Source organism: Diorhabda carinulata, chromosome X, assembly GCF_026250575.1.
Source record: "Diorhabda carinulata isolate Delta chromosome X, icDioCari1.1, whole genome shotgun sequence".
Taxonomy (NCBI): domain Eukaryota; kingdom Metazoa; phylum Arthropoda; class Insecta; order Coleoptera; family Chrysomelidae; genus Diorhabda; species Diorhabda carinulata.
The window spans coordinates 41460056-41484624 of NC_079472.1; the positions used below are offsets into that span (position 1 = coordinate 41460056).

The following is a 24569-nucleotide window of genomic DNA, read 5'->3' on the forward strand; positions in this document are numbered from 1 at the left end:
ATCCAAGAGAAATTCTGGTATATACCCCGCGGATAATAGACTTTAAAATTACATTTATTTCCAGAATTTGCTGTTTTCCATTTGATTTGATTCATAAATGGCTTTAAGCCCTTCAAAGCTATTGCGAAATGCTTTCAAGTACAGTTTATCATTGAGAGGGAAAAAGGGTGATTGGTAAAAAAATCTGATTGTTTTAAATAGTGATTATTCAAAAACTTTCAATTGAAGACATTAATAGACAAAATGAATCCCAGCTTTTTGTATCGTCCATTTACCAGGTGGCTGTAGTGGAAGATATCTAGATGTCTTTGTTTGGATGAGATGAATATTATTTATGGAAGCTCCGTGTCATCTTCTCTATATTCAATTTTCGGGAAATGCGAATCTTTCTTGCGGCAGTCATCCATTGAACCTGTGTAAGATGACATTCATAAAATATTCTGAAATTTTGTATTCGATTAATTTGGCTATTGTAGTTTTGGATTATACGTCGCTAGCGATTTAGGAACAATTGTTTCATAAATTTTTTCAGATGGATGATTAATATTCAGAGTACTTTCTAGGATCAATTGAAAAGCTCATAGTATGAACGACTTGAATTCTTGTTTAATTCAACAAAATACATAAAAAGAATGTTTTTTTACGTTGAGTACAAATCAAAAGAATTTTTGTAACCTTTTTTGTTTTTTTAGGTAGAGAATTTTCTGTTGTGCTCGCAGCTAACCCCCATATCTTTGCAGAAGTATGCTATGCTAAACTTCATCAAAAGCAGTCGTACTAATTATAGTATTAATTCCTCCTCCTTGAATAGAAATTCATAAAATGCAAGCTAGGAAACAATTAATATTATCAAAAAGTGATTTATATTTGACGTGACTTTTGACATGACGATTGATTTATATGTTTCGAATTGTCACTATTATTAAATTGATAGAGTGAGAAATGGATTATTGGATAGTTGTATAAAAAGCTTAGTAAACTGTGAGTTCATTTATTATACAAATATTTAAAGCTAAGTGCGTGAGAATATATTTTAGTAGAGCCTATTGCAATATTGCCAAACCAATTTGAAATCAATTATCTAAAATCTATCGATGCGTCACATTAATAATCTATGAACTGATGTTATTTCATCTATTCTCCACTTGATTTTTTTGTAAAGCTACTGAATTGATTTTAATTTTCACTAATAACACGTCGAGAGAAAAACAAACAATACCAACGATTTTTCAATATTCCTCCAATAAATTAATAGTCAAATATTTTCACCTATATCTTTTATCGAAATGTAATTGGTATAATAAATCACCCGTCATGTGCATTTACGTGTAATTTTAATATTATCGGCGCAACTAAAAAAGCAATTTATTTAGTAGTTCACATCTTCACAAATAGGTCAGAAAGTATTCATTCCCCAATTATCACAATCACCTATTCCGTGCCAAAATGATGTAAGTAATTTACTAATTAACTTTCCTCACATTTATCTGACATTCAAATTACTTCAGATTCAACAATACGCAATATAATTTATCAAGACTCAATATTAAACAATATTTACCTGTTTTGGAAAATTTGCAGGAGAGAAACTATATTGTACGAGGACTCTTCAGCAAATAAGACACCTTTTTAAGATTAAGAAAGTAAACAAGATTCCAGGAAAAAATATTTTTATCAATAAGAGCGACTATTGTCCTTATATTCTATATACAAATTGGAGCACTTCACTGCTTCATCATAGCGGTGGATCGTTAAAGAATGCTGCTGCCTACGAATTAATGACTTGCACTTGCATTCTTTTTTGTCACAAAAACGCTATGCTGCTAGCCGGTCCTTTATTTTTGGATATAAATAAGTCACTATGTGCAAAATCGAAGCATGAGAACTGCAGATACGTAATATTCATTAAAAACTATCATTTAATTCCATAACTTTGAATTACAGAATTTTTTTGGAGTTATGAGTTTTCTTTTTACAAGTCTAGGAATTCTGAGAAGTTCTCGAGAATTTGCTGAACGGCAAGGAGAATATTCTTTGGATATTCTATAACCATATCTGCATCGAATTGGATCTTGAAGAAGTCTTGAAGGTTTAGATCGCTTAGACGTTAATATTAATTGATATATAAAATGCAGCTTTTCCTTTTTCAAATTAAATTGTTGCTATTACTATACACAACCATTTTAGATCTTTCGATACTTAGAGATGTTACTTCACAATCGATCGATTACTACATTGAAGGCGATATAGTTAATGATTAATTTGTTGTATTTTTTTTTTCTGAATGGCTGCTTGCATATAACTATCGAATTGATCTATGATTCTTATTGATCCAAAAAAGATCACATATTTTTATTTTGGGTTACTCACAACGTAAACTGATGGACAGCATCCCTTGTAATCATACTATACTTACATGGTAAACGCAATATTAATTCTGTTTTTTCACATTGACAAGCATGCTCAGTAGTTATATTTCCAATGCATCAGTGAGTGAATCTTCTGATATCTTTGAAATTGACAAATTCTACTAATTTCTTACAGAAGACTGTGTTCATAGTGTGCTTCTTCTCTTCAATTTTCGAAAATTTCAGTTCAGTTAAGAGTTACTTCAGAGAAACTATAACTGATAACATATTATTTTTAATTGTTTTGTAAAATTGTGACGTGTCCTTGGAATTTACTATATGAGTCCTTTGTAATAGTTTATGACAAGTTGTTTTCTATACAGATTATGAGGAAGGACCAAATATTACGTTTCGTATGACAAAGATAACTGAGCGAATGCAATTTTTTCAAAGCGGTTGTTATAAACGTACCAATTATTATTATTCCTGCGCTTTATTTGAAACCTTAGATTTGCCATAAGATTAAGTGATTTCATACATTAAAAAAATGATAATGAAACAGGCTAGTCTAGCCACGGATGCATCGTGATTTTTTGAACAACAAAAATTTTATATATAAATTTCCATTAACGGGGCTAAAGTTACTATTAATGCAACTGTATGGTCTCTAAACTGTGGATACTGGGCCCGAAATAGTTACGATTGTGTATTAATAGGAAAAAAGATCAACTTAGTAGGATTTCAAGAACATAAAACAGTAGGAAAGTAACAAGATTTATAAAAATAAGTCTAAATTGCAGGTAGTGGGATTTCGAACCCAAAATATTCATCAGACTCTCTCCAATGAGTTATAGCGAGCTAGCAAGCCCATGAATACATTAGATATACATTTTTTTTCACTCTGACCTATGGTATTGGTGCTAAATTTCGAATGAACTTGATCATATTCAGTTCAAAACACTAAACATAAATCTTTCTAATGAACATTTAAGACTCTAAGCAAGTCGTGGCGTTTTTCATTTCGCCGAGCCTTAGCGTCAATATTTTATTTATTGAGAGAGCTTGTAGAGTGTAGCACACTAAAAATTGGTTTTGTTTTTGTATCCACCGTTTTTAAACATAAAAGATTACGAGGAAATAATACTTTTTCCAACCAACCAAGAATTACAGTCCACTAAATGATCAATAAACTATTTTTAAAAACCTTGTATTATCTACTTTTACTTTTTAATTCAAATTCTGCTTCTATCTGTGACTGCCAAACTCGTGCATGACTCTTTCACTACACCATCATCGACAAATAAAAATATCGGAATATGTGGAAAAAACCATCGGGTCAGCCATCATTATTCACATAATATCGATCGCTCGGCGACACAAATTCGTATTATGATTCCAATCGAATTTATTTGTTTGTAGTGCAAACTAGCCCTTCGCCGCCTTGGATACCAGCGACCAATTCCACTCACCGTTCATTAATGGTGGATATAGATGGAGAGACCGAATAATTCATAAACACGAAACCATTAAAGATTCAGTATGCGTGTTGAAATGTCATGGTAGAGAGGAAACGGGGGAAGAAATAGACTAAATAACTAAGTTTGAAGGTTATATTAGGGTCAGTTTTGAGAAATACTATCATTTAATATTTCCAGTATTAGTAGTTTTACGCTTTAATATTACTTTGAAAACTCTTTATATATAGGAATCTAGCAAAATATTAATAAATTGAACTAGAAAAGATTACAGAATACAGAATAAATTCGCAAAATGAATTAATTAAAACATCTTATCTTAGTATCTTATAGATACTAAGACGTCAATCAATCAGTAGAGACACTAGAAAATTGTATAATCTGGCAATTTTTCTCTACGATCATAAAATGCCAAAAGAGAAATCTCGTATATGAATCCCATTTGATGATCTGAAAGTTACATCATACAATTTTATTCATTTTAGAAGAGCTTCAATAATGATGAAAATTCTAGCATCAGTGGTAGTTAAGAACTTTCGCCATTCGTCATTTTATGAAAAGTTTGATGATATTGATTGAATATTTTCACTTCACGTTATCTAGGTTCATCTTTACCTATCCAATAGAAGAAGCGGATATGGTTTGAGACATGGATATAAAACTTTATCTTTAATCTAGACAGACGCCCTAACTCTTTGTTGACGATCTACCACAGAAGAAGTTTCCCAAAGAAGACACTTAGATTTGACTACATCAAATGTTATATTATATCAAACTACATAACTTACTGATTTATCGTGAATTCCGGTTTTTTGCGGATGTCACCAGTGTAACCAGATATGTATGTGTAGTCAAGGTATATAACCTTTACATTCTACCATAGGCAAGATCTCTTTAAACACTGAAAATATTCTAGTTTTATTCTACAAAAGAGTTTCACAAACTCTAAAACATAAAAATGACTTAAGGGTCTCTACATGTTGACAGTTTGGATAAAAAATTATTCTCTGCTTCTTTTGTCGTTTAATCTTCGCCTAAACAGCTTGACTTTCGTACTGTTTTATCAACTTACTGCTCGTTTTTCGCATCGCATTTCCGCTATGGTTTGTCTTTCTGGTTTTGTTATTTACATGTTTTCGAATATATCTTCAAATCTATTCGTTACATTTATGGTTTGGGTAGTAGAACAAATTAAGAAAATCTTTATTAAAAATATAAAATTTCAACTCTTTTTATTTTAAAATCTGTGTATTTAGTTCGCAAATATTTTCATACAATTCAACTGTAATATCTATTCATAGTTACCCTGCTAGGAGAAAAAATTTGGATATTTACTTAACATCTGATCTGGTTAAATATTCCCTTATCTTCAATGCTAAGGAATTATTAAATCAGCTACCTTTAGAATTAAAAGGGCAAATACATTCAATAAGTTCCTGAGATTGACCAAGGTATTTCAGCTCAAAAGTTTCACAATTTACCACAGAATAGCATAATTCAATATTTAGTATGGAGTGAGGTATTATTGCATTATAATTATTATTATGCCAAATTGTTTTTTCATGTTATCTTATTTGAAATTTTGTTGCTTTGTCTATAAAATTGTGGAAGTTTCTTGTGACAATAAAGCTTACCTTACTTTATACCGCGTAACGGAATTGATTCAACAAACTGATTTCTATTGGTGGAAAATTTCATTCGTGAAGTTATGTTAAGTATCTGATAGAGACGCAGCAGGAAATAGACGGATAAGAATCATATTACTGGAGTCACCTCAATATTTATCTATAGAAAGGAAGAAAATTGAATTTTATGCCAGGAATCTATGGAGTTTTGATACAAGAAAATTACATGTACGTTCTCATAATTCTATTGAAATCTAATTCTGTAATTCAAAATACGATACAGTGTACAAATTTGTCCAAAAAACGAGATAAATACGATCACAAATGTGGAATAAAAATATATACACATCGTAAATACTTCTGAGCGGTTTCTTATTGGGAAAGTGGCAATAAAACACCAAGGTGGACTAACTTTAATATATTTTCCGAGCTTTCAAGTGCCTATGTATTCATCGTCTGGGATTGGTCAAATACAATACAAGGAATATGTATGGTTTATACATTTATACATATTTCATATATTGTATATGCCCATAATTTCAGTCCCAGACGATGAGTACATAAATATTCGAAAGCTGGGAAAATATATTGAAGTTAGTCCACTTTGGTGTTTCATTGCCACTTTCCCCATAAGAAACGGCTCATAATAAATCTGGTGAAGACTTCGTTACAATTCACATATGTATGGTTATATAACTAGATATATCTATAGCGTTTTACAAATAAACTGTCTGTAATATTCTGTCACCAAGTGTTATTATATAGAAGCGATTGTGTGACTTACCACGCTATACGTTATGTTTCCAACGAGAGAAATTTCTTTAGAATTGTACATACGTTAATAACCAATACGATTAATGAAAAAAGACTTGATAACACTGACCAAGTTCTTGAAGGAACTGTAGAGAGTAGTTGATGTGTGTTCGAAGCTATTTCTACCTGATTATAAGAAAAATCAAGAGATTTGAATTTAAGAGGTAGAGAGGAAGAGGTTGAATGGTGGATATCCAGCTTTTCGAAAATATTTAAAACGTTATCCTGTAAAGCAATACCCTGTAACATTGTTCTCCATCACGTGAAATTATCTATATGCAATTGTTGAGATGATTTGTTCTATTGTAGATATAAACTTGTATTTAATGCCACTAACGTAACATATCGCAGCAAACTCATCAACAGTCAGTATGAAATAATTAATACAAATGTTCTCAAAAAGTTTTGATGACCTAAGTATTCATATTCTTTCCATTAAATTATCCAACAGTAATTTGAGTGATTTATTCATGTTATATTTTACAGGAAGTCGGGAGAAGCGCACCAAACTCTAGGAGTATATTATACACGTGAAAATAATGTAATAAAACTCATATGTTCTTATCCGATATTTTCATTTGTTTTCAAGTTATAGAGTAATTAAAAGTGTTCATCTAGCTTTCACTTATATCTGAATATTAACATTATTGAAGTATGCCACGCTCGAGGCTTAATGGCATTTGATAATTCTGACGTTTTGATGAACTCTCAGTGAGCAGTGAACAGTAACTGAACGTTTAATTTCGAATTTATGTGCTGTTAGTGTTTGAAAATGCCAGAAACTTATTCAAATTCATAATATGCAAATACGGTGTTTATTTATGATTTCTGTAATGGAAATGCTACAGCTGCTGCTGAAGAATATCGTCAACGTTTTCCACACCAAAGATATCCTGATAAAAACGTATTTATTAGAGTTTTTAACAAATTGTGCGAGACTGGTTAGGTGAGCTTCCCAGTGCTAACATATCATATGAACGTTCTACTCGACAAGGTTTGGTAGAAGTAAAAAATATTCTGCATCTAGTAGAAGAAGATGCAACTAGTAGCTCACGAACAATTGCCACTCAATTGGAAATTTCACAAAAAAGGGTGATAAACACACTACACGAACAAAGCTTATATCCTTATCACGTACAGAGAGTACAGCACCTACAACCAGAGGATTACTCTAACCGTATTCAGTCGTATGTAGTTTTGTCGGTGGATAAATAATAATCATCGTGTTGTATCAAGTATACTCTTTACGGATGAAGCTACATTTATCCATGATGGCATTAATAACACTCGTAGCTATCATGTATAGTTGGACGAAAATCCCAACGTAATAGTCGAAAGTAATTTTCAACATCTCTTTTCTGTAAACGTGTAATGTGGTATAGTTGACAGTAATTCAATTGGCCCTTTCATTGTGGAAGATCGTCTTACAGGATACAACTACCCAAATTTTTCACAAAATGGATGACAGGGCTTACTAGAGGATGTTTCTGTAAATATTAGAATGAATATGTCCTAACAGCACGATGGAGCTCTTGCACATGTCGCTCGTCAGGTCAAGCAACATTTGGACGAACGTTTTCTAGGGCGTTGGATTGGTCGTGGAGTTCCCATTAATTAGCCTTCAAGATCTCCAGACCTCACACACTAGATTTTTGTTTATGGGCTGGATGAGGAATGAAGTCTACAAAATAAAAGTAGACAAACGGGATACTCGTAGACGAAGCAGAAAATGTAAATTCGATAAGAGTTTTTTACATTATTTTCACGTGTATAATACACTCCCGACTCTCCCTGTATATATATATACTAGATACTAGATTTCTTCTTTCATTTGAGTATGCATTTATTTTATTTCTCTCTAATTTCTTGGGTTCGAAGCTTGTTTGGATAAAATAATAAAACTTCGATGAAATATCACATTTTTATGCTAGAAATGTATAACATAACGTTTGGCATTTTTAAAATAATAATTGATATATGATGATAAATATATTTGTAGAATAGATATCTAGGAAATAAGAAATTAAAGAAATTACATATACATATATATATATATATATATATATATATATATATATATATATATATATATATATTTATATATATATATATATATATATATATATATATATATATATATGTATATATATATATATAAGCAGTTATTTATTGGGAACGTGGCAATGAAACACCAAAGTGGACCAACTAATGTATTTTCCGAGCTTTCGAATACTTATTTTGATGGTATTAAGCTTGTGAATTTTCAAACTCATACAACTCAATATTCAAATTGACGTTGATAGAAATATTGATGAATTAAAATATTGATTCTGGTTACTGTAGAAATTTTCATTAATTTTTGATTGGTTAGATTATAAATGATGTTGAATTTTTATACGTTAGATAAGGTAGTTAATGATGTTCGATATTGATTGGTAAATATATGGATAACATTAAATTTCGATAGGTTAGGTCGTTATGAATGTAGTTGAATATTCATTGGCTAGATTATAAATGACAATAAATTTTATAGGGTCGGTTGTTAGTGAAGTTGAAATTTATAGGCTAGGTGAGGTTAGTTGGTTGTTAATGGCGTTGAATTTTTATAGAATTTGTTTTTTCAAAATCTAAAAGATTTGATAATGAAGGCAGAACAGATTAGAATGTTGAACTGTCCTCAATTAGAGACCTATTTGGAATTTGATTTGAAGTGTAAAAAGTCCTCCATTACCTCGGAATTCTGGACTATAGATAAAAAGTTGGAAGCTGTTAGAATATATTGTACTCCTTTACAATTTATTTGTTCCAAATCCAGCAAATATTAGATAAAAATGGAAGATACCATAATATTCCATACCGAAGCTTTGAAAGTTTATGTTGAGTAACAACAGGAAAGCTCCGTTTTAAATCCCTGTGTAGCAATTATTAGAACATTAAGTTCTTCAATCCGTAGTACGTACAGAAATATTACTGTACACATGGGTTCAGTTTTTATTCGATTCTTAACCTTTTTAAAGATCTGAAATGAAGCGTAGTAATTAAATTGAAAAAAAGGGAATAGGAATTCCACCAATTTTTGTGAAAGGTGAAATAACGGCGAACACTTTCATCTTTGTTTGGTTTCCAGAATGGAGTAAATGCCCTACGTCACAAAGAAATTGTACCAGTAATTGTATTGTCCATTATGCATTACCACGAAGCCACCCTAAAATAAGTGAATTGGTCAAACCGAAGAAAGTCAAATTCAAATTCAATTAAAATCAAAAGGTATTGTAGTGGAAAGTAGATTGGCTACCTAATATAATTGTGCATGAAATACATGACATTGTTATCTTTAATTCTTCACTCAATGTAGATGGTATCAATAGCAAGTATGAAGGTAACGTTAATGTATATAAAAATTCACCCATAGGTACTGCCATTGATAATATACCAATATACCATAATTCGATATGGAATTAAAGAAATACTTCGGGTTGATGATAACACTGAAGTGGCTGTAGACCGGTATAATAGAGGTAGCCGTGTTGAAACTGTAAACAGAGAAGACTAACAAGCTATTTTTGTATGACTTTTGATAAATCCGTGTGCGTACGACACTCACTGTCGTATTAGTTTTTACAGAAAATGTATTTTATATACAGAGATGGAAAACAACTTCATTCTATAAGTTGTGTGCATTTCTATGATCATAAGGATACTACTCGTATATTTCTTCTTCTTCTCCTTTCGGTACCGTACCTGTTTTCCAGCGTGGGCTATCCCCATGAATATTTGGTTGAATTAGTCTCTCTCTGTCGTTACTCGAAATAGTTGTTCTACTTCCAGTCCGGTGCAATTTCTAATATTTGTAGCCACGACAGCTTTTGGCGAACTATCCATATTCTGTACTCAACCTTTCCCTGAATGATCAGGAGGGGGGATTCTCTGATACCACTACATCTCGAACGCTTTTATTCTATTCATGATGTGAACTTTAAGCGTCCAGCCGTACAATAAATTGCTGCTCAAGTAACATCGGATTACTCAATTATGATTACTCCAAGGAAATTCCAGAAAACTGAAGCAAGAACTTTTCCAGCAGATTTTGAAGCTTGCAGTCCAATGTTTCACGGTCGCATACGAAGGACATCGATCACCAAGGGTATAAAACATATATTCGTAAATCTGCTTACCTCTTAAACTATTTAAATAGAGGTACTTGATGATGGCTGCATACTCCAATTTTTCGATTTTCACAATTTTGGTGGACATCTTTTTCCTTTTAATTTATTGCGTAGCTCTGGTTTACTTTTTTTTTGCCAAACTTACACTGACACTTCTAATAAGTTATTGTTCGTTATTATGGTAATACAATATTTTGTTTATGCATGGAACTGGCTAGCTAGATATCAATACTTCCTCGTGAGTGGGAAAGTAGATGGATTAATTTTTGTTATGATCAAGTGGATATCTTTCGTGATATCAATCTTGATTAAAAATGTTTATACTCTTGCTTGAAAGAGGATTGTGAGGCACGATATGTACTAAAGGCATTTAACCGTTGAGATGCCGCAATTAATTAACTGAGATGATTTCAAATTCGAAGGCTGAAGTCGAATAACTGCTTCGCGAATTACACAGGATTAATAGAAACATTACATCTTAAGTTAGACTTTGACTTGCCAGAATTATTATTTGTATAGTTTCTGCATAGAACATAAAAAGAACAAATAAATAAATACAACGATCCTAGTGTAGATAATTGAGATTGAAATATAGGCGTCTATAATAAACAAGTGATTCTTGTGGAATATGGTTTATTTCAAAAATGGCTCTGATATTGGGAGACGTTACCTCCACGTAGCTGAAATTGTGATGGTTTTTTAAAGGAAGTTACTTTTTGTAGGCATCAGCTCACCTGTGTGTCCACCTACAATCACGTGTGAAATAAATTTTGACCACAATTAAGATATGAAATGAAGCTAAACGAACCAAATGGCTTATGGAATGTGGAGATATGTAGTCATTTCAGGTTATCCACAAATGCAGCTGTTTTATTCATGGTCATCAGTCGTTTAGCTGATGAACAAATTCACTCAATCTATGTACAAATAATAGGCAACAGATGAAATCACATTAGCTTGCTATGTTTCAAAAGAAATAAATTAGGGTTATGAACTGATCACAACTATGCTAGGGTATTATAGAATTACCAGACATAAAGAAATTGAGTCATACTAGTGGAAGAATATTAAATATCCCGCTATTTAACGATTTTATGATGGTATCGTTCAGTTTAAAATATGAGAGCTTTCTCTCAAATGAAACTCACAAAGCGTCTTGTCTTGACTGCAACGCGAGTGCTTAAACTGTTTCCACTTGAACTTGGCAATTATACTGTTTGTGTCCTCGAAAACAAGTAAAAACGCCTTTTCGAAACGCAAAATCCGTTCTTCTATGGGCAGCTGAAAACATTCACTGTTGATAGACCTCACCGAATAAGGCTAAGTTTCACAGTAGATGTCTGTGTTAATGGTTTTTTGTAATTAAGAATTAAATGTTAAGAAAGACTATGAGTCTTGATAGTACCGAAATATGTATTTCATACTCCCATACGTATTTCCTTTTGCAGTTTGCTGAACATCTTAGTTATTCAATTTTGGCCCACATTATCACTGCCAATACTGATCACTTCTCACCTGGTCGATGAGTTTGGGCCGTGATTATCATGTTTGACTGGCCTAGTCTCGAGTCTTCACTCAAACATCCCCAGCCTCCATCACAATGTGCATTCCACTATGTCACAGACTTTTATTTTTACACTGCTGTACTGCTATCATCTGATCATAAATGTCCGCCTTTTTGAAACCTTTCGCGATAGAACTCTGACGTTTTGTATTTTTCTTTTGTTCATATACCATATTAACTACGTCTCTATTGATCGCTTGCAATATATATCGACATATATTTATTTTTCTGAACTCACTTTAATTAACTTATAGAATAATAATATTAGTATGTATCGTTTTTGACATGAACTTCTAAATTTGGCATAACTCTAATCATTCTTTTCACCCATTTTCCTACGATATATTAGTTTGAAACAATAGTGTAGAGCATATTCCTTTAGCTACAAAGTTTTCATCTTCCACATGGTTGTGGATAACTTTTAGTTAAACGATACCACAGGAAAATCGATTGTAAATATTTTTCATAAGACACTCTCACTTGCTACAAATATCAAGTATCACGGCATGTCGGATAATAATTAGGAAGATTTTTGATTATAATGAAATAAACTGAAAAAAAGGAGAATTGTTGCCGAAATCTCAATGTTTTTCTTCACCTGCAAAAATGATACAGAATGAATGAGGGGAAGGATAATATTAGAGGAAGAACGGCTAACCAAAGGTCGTCAAGTAACCCAAACAAAAACTAAAAAAGGTTTGAATTGGCAGCCGCATAGACAAATATTAAAACAACCTTCGTCTAACGAAGCGATGTGCAAAATGGATCAGCCATTGAAGATTCGGTCAAATTTATTACTGAATACATTTAATAATCAAAGTAGTAAAAACGTCTTGAACAACGTTGCAGAGAATAGATCATAAGTCAAAAAGTAGATTTCGTGCTTACTCATTATTGAGAAAAAAGGTCTTAGTTCATGATAAAAAGCAGTTATATAAAGATGATTGAACTAAAAAATCAAGAAAGAGTAACTTCTGACTACAATTATCGACTTTTTTGCTAAATACGGAGTTAACTAGTTTTTGTTAAATCGTAAACGTTTCCTGTTTGATGATACCAAGAGAAAATTCAACAAATTTCCGAAAAGTGCTATTTATGTATTTTTCATACATGGTTTTCTCCATTTAACAAGCAGTGTAAATTGTGAAAAAATGATTTGAATTTTTCAAAATAATTTGGCGTTTCGGACTAAAAATGTTGATCATGATTTATTTTCACATCAGGTTTGAAAAGTATTTCCTGCAATCTCATTCGCCATTAGTCGCTCGATTTTTTGATAAGTTTCCCGGAAACGAAAACATTTTGTGAAGTATAATGATATTGTCAATCTCGTTCCGGTATGAAATCGAACAATAGTGGATATTTAGCGAAATTGTTCACAGGGTTCATAATGATTTTCATATTAACCCAGTCCACTCCATTTCACTCACTGAAAACGAGAGACTAAGAACATGTTTTTAATCGAAACGAAGCAACTAAATGGAATGATGAATTTAGGTCTCTTTTGTTTTGAAATCAGTTTTTTTTAATAATTATGAAAGATTGACATTTCGACACTTAACTTGAGTCTTAAAATATAATATTGATACTGACAATACATACATACGAGGGTGAATCAAATATAAACAAGACTTATTTTTTAAAATATTTATTTTGATTTTAAACGCACAAACAATCATAGTTTATTTTTCTACATAATCTCCTGATTTAGAAACACATTTTTCCCAGCGTATAGGTAATTTTTTAATTCCTTCCAGGTAAATAGAGTCAGGTCGTGTTTGTAGCCAATTGCGCACATATGCTTCAACCTCATTATAGCTGTTGAATTTTTGCCCTCCCAAAGCTTCCTTGAGAGGACCAAAGACATGGAAGTCGCAGGGAGACAGGTCTGGACTGTATGGAGGGTGTTCCAGTGTCTCCCAACCCAGTTGCTCCAATTTTTGTACTGTCAGGGCTGCCGTATGGGGGCGAGCATTGTCATCGAGGAGAATCACTTTTCTCATTGGAAGGTGTCGTCTTTTGCGGCGATATGCAAGTCTGACCTCAGTCAAAATTTTGCAGTAGTACGCCGCATTAATTGTTCTGCGCTCATGCAAAAAATCAAGGTGCAGCAGGCCACACTGGTCAAAAAAAACGGTAGCCAAAACCTTGCCAGCCGATAATCGTGACTTGGCTTTCACTGGTCCGGTTTCTCCTTTCTACCTCCACTCCATACTCGCTTGTTTCGACTCAGGGGTGTAGTGATGCACCCACGTTTCATCACAGGTGACAATGTGAGAAAGAAATGGGTCTCCTTCTTCCCGAAATCGAGCAAGAAGACGCTCACACACTTAACAGTTTCTGGTCAACTGTCAGAAGACGAGGAACCCACCTGGCACACACCTTGCGATACCCTAGCTCCTCTGAGAGTATAAAGTAAGTGCTCCCATAACTTATTCCAACCTTAATTGCAATATCCGAAGTTGTTAGACGCCTATCACCTTCAACAAGTTGACGAAACTGTCGATGTTGCCCGCTGTAATGCTGGTGCGGGGTCTGCGGTCATGGCTCTCATTTTCAACACGTTCACGGCCCTCCACGAACTGTTTATGCCAAGCAAACACTCTAGCTCGCGACAGCGTCTTTTCCCCGAACTGTGCAGTCAATCTTCTCAAGATTTCGGCCGGTTTTACACCTTCTGCAGCTAAAAACTTTATAACAATACGTTGCGCAATAGAGGGAGGTACCTCCTGCTCGGACATCGTAACGATGGACACTGAGCGAGTCTATGATGACAAACCAACCTAACAGCCAATAACAGCGGAACGTTCTTCCATCACTATTGCGCGCGCAGGTCCAAAAGTCTCGTTTATATTTGATTCACCCTCGTACATACATATATATATATATATATATATATTTATTTATTTATTTATTTATTTATTTATTTATTTATTTATCAATCAATATTAATAAATAAAGAAGAGATCTAAAATCAAGATCATTCAGAAGTATTAATATATCAAATGGAATATTGAATTTATATTCTTTCTCACATTAACAAAAGATATGAGTAGTGCTGACTTGAAGCTATTAGGTTGAACCGTTTTTACCTTGAGATTTATAAACTTTGAAATTGATCTTCGGTAACATCTAATAAATTTCATCCAATACTCGAACCGAATTAGTTATCAATGTTTTAATTCCCTGCTAGTTTTTTTTCCATGACTAATTCACTTGGGATCGAAGATAGAACCCTTCGTTCAATCTATTTCATTCATAAAATCATTGGTTCATTAAATTTCGTTATACAGGGTATCCCTGTATCTGTAAACTGTAACTTTATTATTTTAAATAGAACACCCTATATATTAATACATTTTTGAAATTGACGTGAAATTTTTGTATACCTTTGTCTAAAAACTGTTTTCGAAAAATGCATACATTTGAGTTATCGATTTTTATGTCAAAAATTTCTCCATTGCAGGCCCTTATAAATTTTTTTTTACGAGGATACCCTTAATGATACAAAAATGGTTTCTGCCCTGTTGCTTCTAGCAATGTCAGGTGTATTTGCATCTATGTTGAGAAATTTTTCATTTTATAGAGGGTGTGTATAAAAAGTATTCAAAGTTTAACCTCATAAATATCAACTTTGTTAATTTTTCTAAATAGAACTACCCGTTGAATTTTAATGCATTCAGGGATAAAAAATAAGGCAAATTCATGTATACTTTCCTACACCTAAACCTTACCATTATCCAGATATTAAATGTTTTCTGTAAATTTTTAGAGATGCAGGTGTGATCTAAATTTTATTTTGACCTGTTGATACAAGCACTGAGAAATAAAAATGTATTGTATTTACTAAGCCTATTCCAACTTTTGGTCGTTTCCGAGATATTTGAGGTTCTAAATTATTATTATTGTATTTTTTGGTGTTTTAAATTTTGGATACTTTGGAAAATTATTAAAATGGCTCGTTCTCCATTTAATAACGAATAAATAAAATTTAGACCACACCTGCATATCTAAAAATTTACAAAAAACATTTATTATCAGGATAACAGTAAGGTTTAGGTACAGGAAAGTTTTTAACCCTGAATACATTGAAGTAGAGATAACCGGGTGGTTCTATTTAAAAAAATTAACAAAGTTGATATTTATGAGGTTAAATTTTGAATAATTTTTATACACACCCTGTATAAAATGAAAAATTTCTTAACATAGATGCGAATACACCTGACATTGCTAAAAGCAACAGGGCAGAAACAATTTTCATATCTTTCAGGGTATCCTTGTAAAAAAATAATTTATAAGGGTCTGCAACGGTGAAATTTTTCACATAAAAATCGATAACTTGAATGTATCCAGTTTTCGGCCACCTTTGAAAATATTTTAGTTAAAAAGATCGTATCCGAAAACCCAAACGTAGAGATTTGTATTAGTATTTGGCCAGATACAGATAATTTTAACTCGTCGTGAGACACCCTGTATATTTATATATTTTATCACGACTACTTCAAGTTATATTAAAAGTAACTATTGGTATCGTTTTTTGATTGACGAACTTTAATTTATACTCTGTACTTTAGAAATTACATATCTCATATATATTTTCACATCTCTAGAAGCTTCTCAGAAATCGGATTCGAATAAATTCCGTAACTTCATAAATTTTATCGAAACGCAGGATTAAAAAAATAAATCAATGTTTAACGCACGATTTCAAGGGAACAGCTTATTTTACAGTAATTTACTAACAGAACTTTTTTCTAGTAAATTAAATTTTCTATAAGATCGCATCGCTAATATTTCTCAAATTAATAATTGTTGAGTTTTGCGTAAAAAATTCGATTATGTTAAAAAATCAATAGTCGTAACGTTCCTTAATATTTTTGTTGGGAACTGAAACATTCACGATAATTTTTTTTTCATTATGAATGATATTTTCACATCATCCTTAAAAATAAAATGAATCGTTTTTTTTAGCCCAGTCTACTCTACATGCTAATGTCACGAATAGAACTGTTGGAGCTGAATTTTCAGTCAATGAGTGGATAGAAGGAGACTTATCAACTGATAAGGAGTTCTTAATATGAGGGTACTTGAAAAGCAATCTTTTCAATACCAAACCGTTAAATGTTGAGATGTTAGATGAGAGAACGAGTGAATAATGAGTGTTGATTGATTTGACTCAAAATCATTAGAAATGAATTTGCTTGGTTGAAATTGGATTAATAGGATTTAATTAATTGATTTCTCTCTTCTCTATTCCTCAAATTCCAAGTAATCGCAGTAACTCTCAAATAATATTGCCACAAGAGAATGCTATGAAGAGACAACCTCTAAATTCACACAAACTCCCCTCGTCTACATAAATAACAGCCTCGTGTTCATTAAATACGACTAACGGCTAGTTTTGCCAATGAAATACTTCACATTTTCTAGGTTAGGATGGAATGTGTAGTGATTGCAGTTGTGGCAATACCGCGGTCGATGTTTCGAGGTCTTGGTTGGATTGCGCCACCGAATAGGGGTTAAATAATTCATTTCACTTTTGTGAACGGTTGCCACATCTATACGGATGTTATAACTTTTATCACAAATGAGCGTTATTGAGAAAAATAATGTTTTCTAATAACAGACAATATATACCATCTCTTTGTTTAAAGAAATCTAACTATTACATAGTTGATTGTATTGATGATAAATATATCATTTAGAACTTATTGGTTTCCAATGCTATTCAATAAAATTATCACCTATCTTTGTTTCTAAGCATTTCAGAGTCTAGAAAAAGGAAAGATAGTTCGACATTTTCTACCTAGTATACAGAGTGTTCCGGGAGTTATACTTGTTGATGAATGATTAGTTGAATTTCCGTTGCGTAATGAAAAACGGTTAATAAATCCAAGAAATGCTAAAAATCAAAAGAATGTGTATAATTTCCATTTTTATGGAGTAGGATACTCTATAGATCGTTTTATTTTCTAGTTTCATAATTATATTGTAGTAACTGATCAGCAGTTTTACGATGTATGGAGATTAAGTGATGAGATTCGCAACGCAGAGTTAGATACTGTGAAACTGGAAGCACGTGACTTCCATCTGAACCAAGTCAGTAGGTTGTATGTAGTGATCAATAGGTGACATTAATTCCTCCAACAACGGTGTTTTATCAGTATTTAGGAATCACAAGGATCAACGATCCATTCACTCCGTTTATCAGGAAATAGTTAAATTCAAGCGAAACCATCATCCAGCATATTGATACTGAAGGGCTGGGATAACTAAGATCTCTGAGTTATCTTTGGTTACGAATACAACAAAACTCCAGAGTATAGAACAGCATATACCAGATTTCCTGTGGCACAAAGAAACAACAATAACAAACTTAATATGAAATGCTGATTTATTCCTTGGATATCCAGGGAACCGTGATTTTTGAATAATGGCAAACAGTAAATAAATTATTATATATTACAGTGAAGTGCTTTTAAGTTTCCGAAAAGTTATACACGTGAAATCAAACAACGTTTTGAAAATTCGATCTGAAGAGATTAAGGTTATTTCAATTTTAGCACCACAAGTGTGGAGTGTGAAAACATAGATTATATGAATTCTCACAATCTATCCATCATTCTATTAATGAAAAGAGAATCGTGACAAATGGAATGACAAGTTGTCAGTATTGCGATGAAATCGACGTCGAAAATGGTGGAAGCAGAAGAAATCCTGGTAAAAAGAACTAGAAGGTTGTGAGATATGGCATCAACAAAAGAAGACGAAATGAGGGGAATAAGAATATTTCAGGAAAATGAAAAAAATATTTTTGCAGAGTAAATCTGGCCGTTGAAAAAATCTTGTAGTATTTGGATTAATTGAATTCATATGTTTAAGCCGCTTTGAAACAAAAAAAATGAAATTATGATAACAGAAGCCATATAAAATAATAAAGAGTTCTGAATTTATAATTAAAGAGGACCTAAGCGCTAGATATTACCCTGAAACAATCCCATTGTGAAGAAAACCATGGTATTTCAAATTCTGTAGTAAAACTTTTAAACTACTGATTTATAATTCATTTTAATATGTTCGTATGTCTCCTTATTCCAATTAGAAGTAAAAACATTAATAATAAAAGCATAAGTTATTATACTACATAATTATATTTATTATGATACCATCAATGATAAATAGACAATTATACATAATTTGAAGCTATGTGGTACTAGATTCTTGAATGAAGGATTTGGAATAGAGAAACCCAGTTTGACAACCCTTGAATGAATGAAGCGAAATTGGTCTTTTATTTCCTACTGGTTCACAAAATCGAATAGTGTTTTATTTCTATTACAAAATTTTTTTGGACTTTTTTATATTATCTCGTTCCTCTTTCGTTATTTTCAAGACTCTCTAATATTCCGTTTGAAAAGAATTTGAAAATGTATCATTGAAATAGATTATTTAAGGAGGCAAAGGCTGTTAAATTGTAACACAGAATTCGACTTTTTACGTTTCACTTCAAACATTTTGAATATTCCTTTGTTCACGTATTGTGGCACGGTACCAACTTCTAATTAAATGATTCTAACATTCAAGATTTTGAAGAAATTAATTTGTTATTAAGATCTCACTCCATTCGAAAAATTCAATGAAATCTCAATATGTATTCTAAATCGTCCTCTATATGTCTAAATTAAACAACAAATAAAAATTTAGTAAAATGTGTGGTGATCTAATCTTCATATTCAGTGGTAAGTTTTTCTTGGATCTTTGTATCGTTGCTTTTTATTTAGTGTTCACAAAATTTCAATAATTTTCATTAATTTTCTTTTGTTTCAAGTAAATACAGCTGCCACCAAACCAAAGACCAGACCGGTAAACCACCATCAGAGTGATTCAACTCCAACAACTGGGAATTCAGTTGAGGGCTGCAACCATTCCATATTTCCATAGATAAGTTCCAATTTTATCTTTGATATTTAGAAATTGAAATTGTTTTCAATTTATAACTGCTTTCTAGCTCGTTGTGCTCTTTTGAATACGAAGTTGAGACGAATTTATTATTATTTATTAACAATTTATTTGTTGCATTACATTTCTTTATGTTTCACAGCAATAAATATTAATTGAAGTATCATGTCCAGGGATGGTTTGTTTATTTAATTCATAATGTGTTTCTAGCTTTTCCACATTATTCTATTCACTATAAAGTCGTTCGTTAAAAAGCTGGTAGCGTCCAATTTAATATTGACTGTGCTCTGAAGCAATTGCATATTTCCCGTCTAGTATTTGCAGTATGATTCCCTAGTAAAATGATCGTTCTTTCTATAATTAGTTTTTATCAAGAGTTTCGACATAACTCTGCCATTACGATTTATACCCTAGAAACCACTCCAAACACTTTGATATCAACCAAACATATCTAGCTTGGAACTTTACTCCCATGAGTCAGAATATACCAGGTTAATCCATTAGTCTTATATCTTTTATTTCTATTCAGTCGCAGTTATTTTGTACGCCCCAGCTTAATGTGTAATAATGCAGAGAACTATGAAAGGAAATCATGTCAGATTTAATTACTTCATATCCCAACTTGGGAAATAATATGATTGTTGTGAGTACGTCGCAATAAAATACCAAAGTATATATACAGAGCTTTCGATTAACTATGTATTAATCATCAGCGATGCAAATCAACTGTAAAAAAGACAATGAACGTATGGAGTTTGTTCAATTTCACGTTCGTTGTTATTTTAAAAGTTGTATTTTATATTATATCCACGACTGTTGTATAGTAAACACGGCTATGATTAATGAATCCATTAATCGCAGCTATCAGATACTTGTTTGATTTAGCTATAAAATTATATTTTTCTGCTACAAAGAATCTGTTTTTGAAATTTTATCATGTAAACCACTGATACTAATAAAATTAAAAAAAAAGAAAATTTATAAACCGTTATCGAAACAGGGACCCGTAGTTGAAAAACGCGGAGCATCTACAGTCATCAGCGACTTGGAATGTGTGTTGTACATCGTTTCTTAACATATTTTGTTTTTCTAAACAATTTATAAATCGAAGTAGCTTTTAGAACAAAAAAAATACTGAAACCTGTTGAAATTATTGTTTGTGTGCATAGATTACTCAGTGTTCTAATATTTGATGTCAAATTGTGTTGAAATATCGAATAAAAATGGATGTAGGAAATGGAAATGACTTTTCTTTAACACCACTAGAGAAAATGTTGAAGTGCCTCAATAAATTTATTGCCAGAAAAGTCAAGGAAATTATATAAGATGGTCTATGAATTTATTTAATCTGGCAAAATGAATTATTAGTAATTAGAAATAAATACCACCATCTTGTAGGATTAAATACTTAATATTTGTTAAGCCAAATACATAGATTTTTGTGTTAATTATCTTAAGATATTCTACAATTATTTCCGATAACTATGTACTGTGAATAAATGAACAATTATATATCGTATGAAATATTTGTTGGAATAAAATAATAGGTTTTCTAATAATGTAACAAAATTTTCTAATCGAAAAGCTCAAAAATATTTACTAGTCGTGGATAAAATATAGTATTCTACTCGTGTATGACTAGTTATTATTCATATATTCAATAATAACCTTCATTATATACTCGATGTTGTAAATTTGACAAATAATGTACATCTTTGGAACACCATATTATTACTAATTATTGGTTATAACACAAATCAATTAATCAATTATCACCTAGGTATTTCTTACTTAATATTTGTAATTTTGAATAGTGGATAGTCTAGCTGTAACTAATAAGAAGTCATCGATTATTTAGTATTAAAGTTGATAGATAGATGGATATTGACTTATTAATATAGTATATATGAAGAAAAGAATTTTAACCAAAGTTTTACAGTATTGGAATAGAATGAATCTACGGGAATTATTTGGTTTTCATACTAACTATGTTTTTAAATACATACCCCTCTAGTAATGATTTCAGCTTACCTGTAAATAAAAAACAAGAAATAAATATAATGTGGCTCGAAATTTTTATTAATTATTTCAAGTATAAAATGAGTATAAATCTTTGTTTAAGGGGATTTTGTGATATGAATGGTATTTGATGATATCTACATTTTCAACACGTATTTCATATAATCAATATTTCAATTCTTAAAAGGCGAATCTAATTATCTTCTTTCTTTTGAAATTCTTGATATTTTCTATCTAGTTGGAATATTTGATAAATTATATCTTAAACGAAATTTCACTATATCTGCTGTGAAAAAATGTAACGATGCTACAGCAGTAGAAGATTTTTCCAAATTATATCGCAACTTGCAACAACTGAAAACAAGTTTTTATATGTTTTCGTCACTTTAGAATAGTGGTTATAAAATTTGCAGCTTCAAAAACATATGATACTACAGAAGTTACAGCAGATGCTCTGAATGTTGTTCAGTATAACATGCCATGCGATTTTTGAAACTTTCCAATACATTTCTTAGCATTACTGTCTGATCAGTTCCTCTTTTCCATATATATACGAGTATGTGATCATCGTACCTCGGTAGGTTCTGTTTTCTATACAATGTACTATGAGTGGAACCGCATAAAATAGTCTAGAGTATTAATTTCAGGTGATAGAGAGGGCCTTCCAATTCATCTTTTGGGAATCAAATTATTTAGATATTGCTCATCTAAATTACAATATGAAATATTACCAGTATTATTGCTTGAAAATTGTTATTTTCTGAATGTTTCGAATAATGAAATCTTAAAAGTTCAAGGGCAATAAAAATATTTACTTGGATATAATCGATATGAAATTTAAATTAAGAATATTTTGTAATCCATAATTCCGTCCCATACATTGATCTTCTAAACTAGAAGGCCAGTTGAAATACTTGTTAAAATCGGGATTGGATATAAAATTCCATAGACTTCTGTGGATAGATTTGTTATTTTGCCTCTCACTGATACTAGAAATGTTATAAATTTGTCATTATGGTAGTAATCACTAATTTCGAGAAATCGACACCAGAACAGTTAAACTTTTTGACAACTCACTCTCGGATATTTTAAGGAAATTTATGTTGGGATATAGCTCACCCCCAGATATTTATTCAGGTTGAGATATAGATTATTGAAGCTTTTTCAAATATATCGTTAAACTTCAAGCACATAACCTTATCTGAATATGATCAGGATCTAATCTATTTTTTTACAGATAAACAATTAGTTGTTACTTGATTCATCGAAAATTGTAACCAAATTTAAGCGCATAACGATCAACTGTCGCTCTTGTTTCATATTTGGTGAAAATGCTGCTTAATCTGTTTAAATATCGAAAACAGCTTACAGAGGTAACACTATAGAGAAAACTTGTTACGAATGGTATGCACGGTTTGAAAATGGCGACATGTTCTTTGATGACAAATCTTGTAGATGATGACATGGTTAGAATACTCCACGTACCTTACTCATAATGATATAGAGATCAAGAAAAAACGAGGAAGGAGCTGTAAGCCGTTTCTACAGATGAGTACAAAAAAGGTTAGAGCAGCGGCACCGGTGTGACAGGTGTATTAATTTAATTAGAGTATTTTTGAAGAGGATAATGTTGGGGTGTGGAAAATTTTGCAATCAGATATTTTTGAAAAATAATTTTTGGGTCGTTCCTTGTATCGAATCGTCAAAGTTGTTATTATTATCATATAAACTTAGTCGGATATACCACAAAGTCATTAGACCCATATGGACTGACGTCATTATTCCGTTTGAATACATAATTTATGAAAAATTCCAAAACACGTCAAATATTTGATTTATGAATTGATATTTTCCAGTGTCAAAATGTGATAATTTCCTTTTTCAGAAGAGCACTATAGGCTTGTAATATATCTTTCATTTTCCGTTCAACAATTTATCGATTTCAAGTTTATTGCGGCAGTTGAAATGGAATACAATAAAATAAAATGATTTTTGAAATTAGCTATAATTAACAGATTTTTAGTTGTTATTAATTGAAATTTTGGAAAATGTTTACCTCAACGAAAATGCATCAAATAACAGTATTTAAAAATAGTGATTACGGAGCCTAAATTCGATAGAAAGTAACTTGCCTTTTTCATAAGAAATCTTCTAATTCAAAACTTATATCCCAAAGGACAATAAGCAAAATAAAGAACCCGATCGCGAGTTTGGTCATGTAAGGCAGATGGCAATTAATGAAATCAAATTAGATATAGATAGTTTAAGAAAAATTCATAAACATCGATTAGAGAAACATCTACTACATACAATATTGGCCTTACATTGATAGTGAACATAATAGAATGCATCCCTAAAAAATAATATCTACTAGGGAGACAGTTTTGAGGAAAATATATTTTTGTGAACGAATGATGGACACGTTGAATAACGTCATCCAATTATAAGACGTTATGTTTCCTTCTGAGTCCTTTGTTTCATTTAACTGTCATGCTATTCGGCAAAATACTGGTCAACGGATAGGAGGACACACGCAACATCCTAAAAAAGTTACTGTTGAGGAAGAAATTGTTGAAAATCATATCCTTTTTCTATTGAGG

The 24569-nt window shown here is 31.6% G+C and overlaps 1 protein-coding gene and 1 long non-coding RNA gene across 2 annotated transcripts in view; one reads left to right on the forward strand and one right to left on the reverse strand.

Moving 5' to 3' along the window:
* Positions 1-24569, reverse strand: part of LOC130901965 (protein couch potato) — an 885499-nt gene that overhangs the window by 547337 nt on the left and 313593 nt on the right. The window lies entirely within an intron of this gene.
* Positions 1393-21832, forward strand: LOC130901966 (uncharacterized). The gene is made up of 3 exons (XR_009060339.1): positions 1393-1451; positions 3768-3966; positions 19820-21832. It is a non-coding gene; the product is annotated as an uncharacterized LOC130901966 (long non-coding RNA).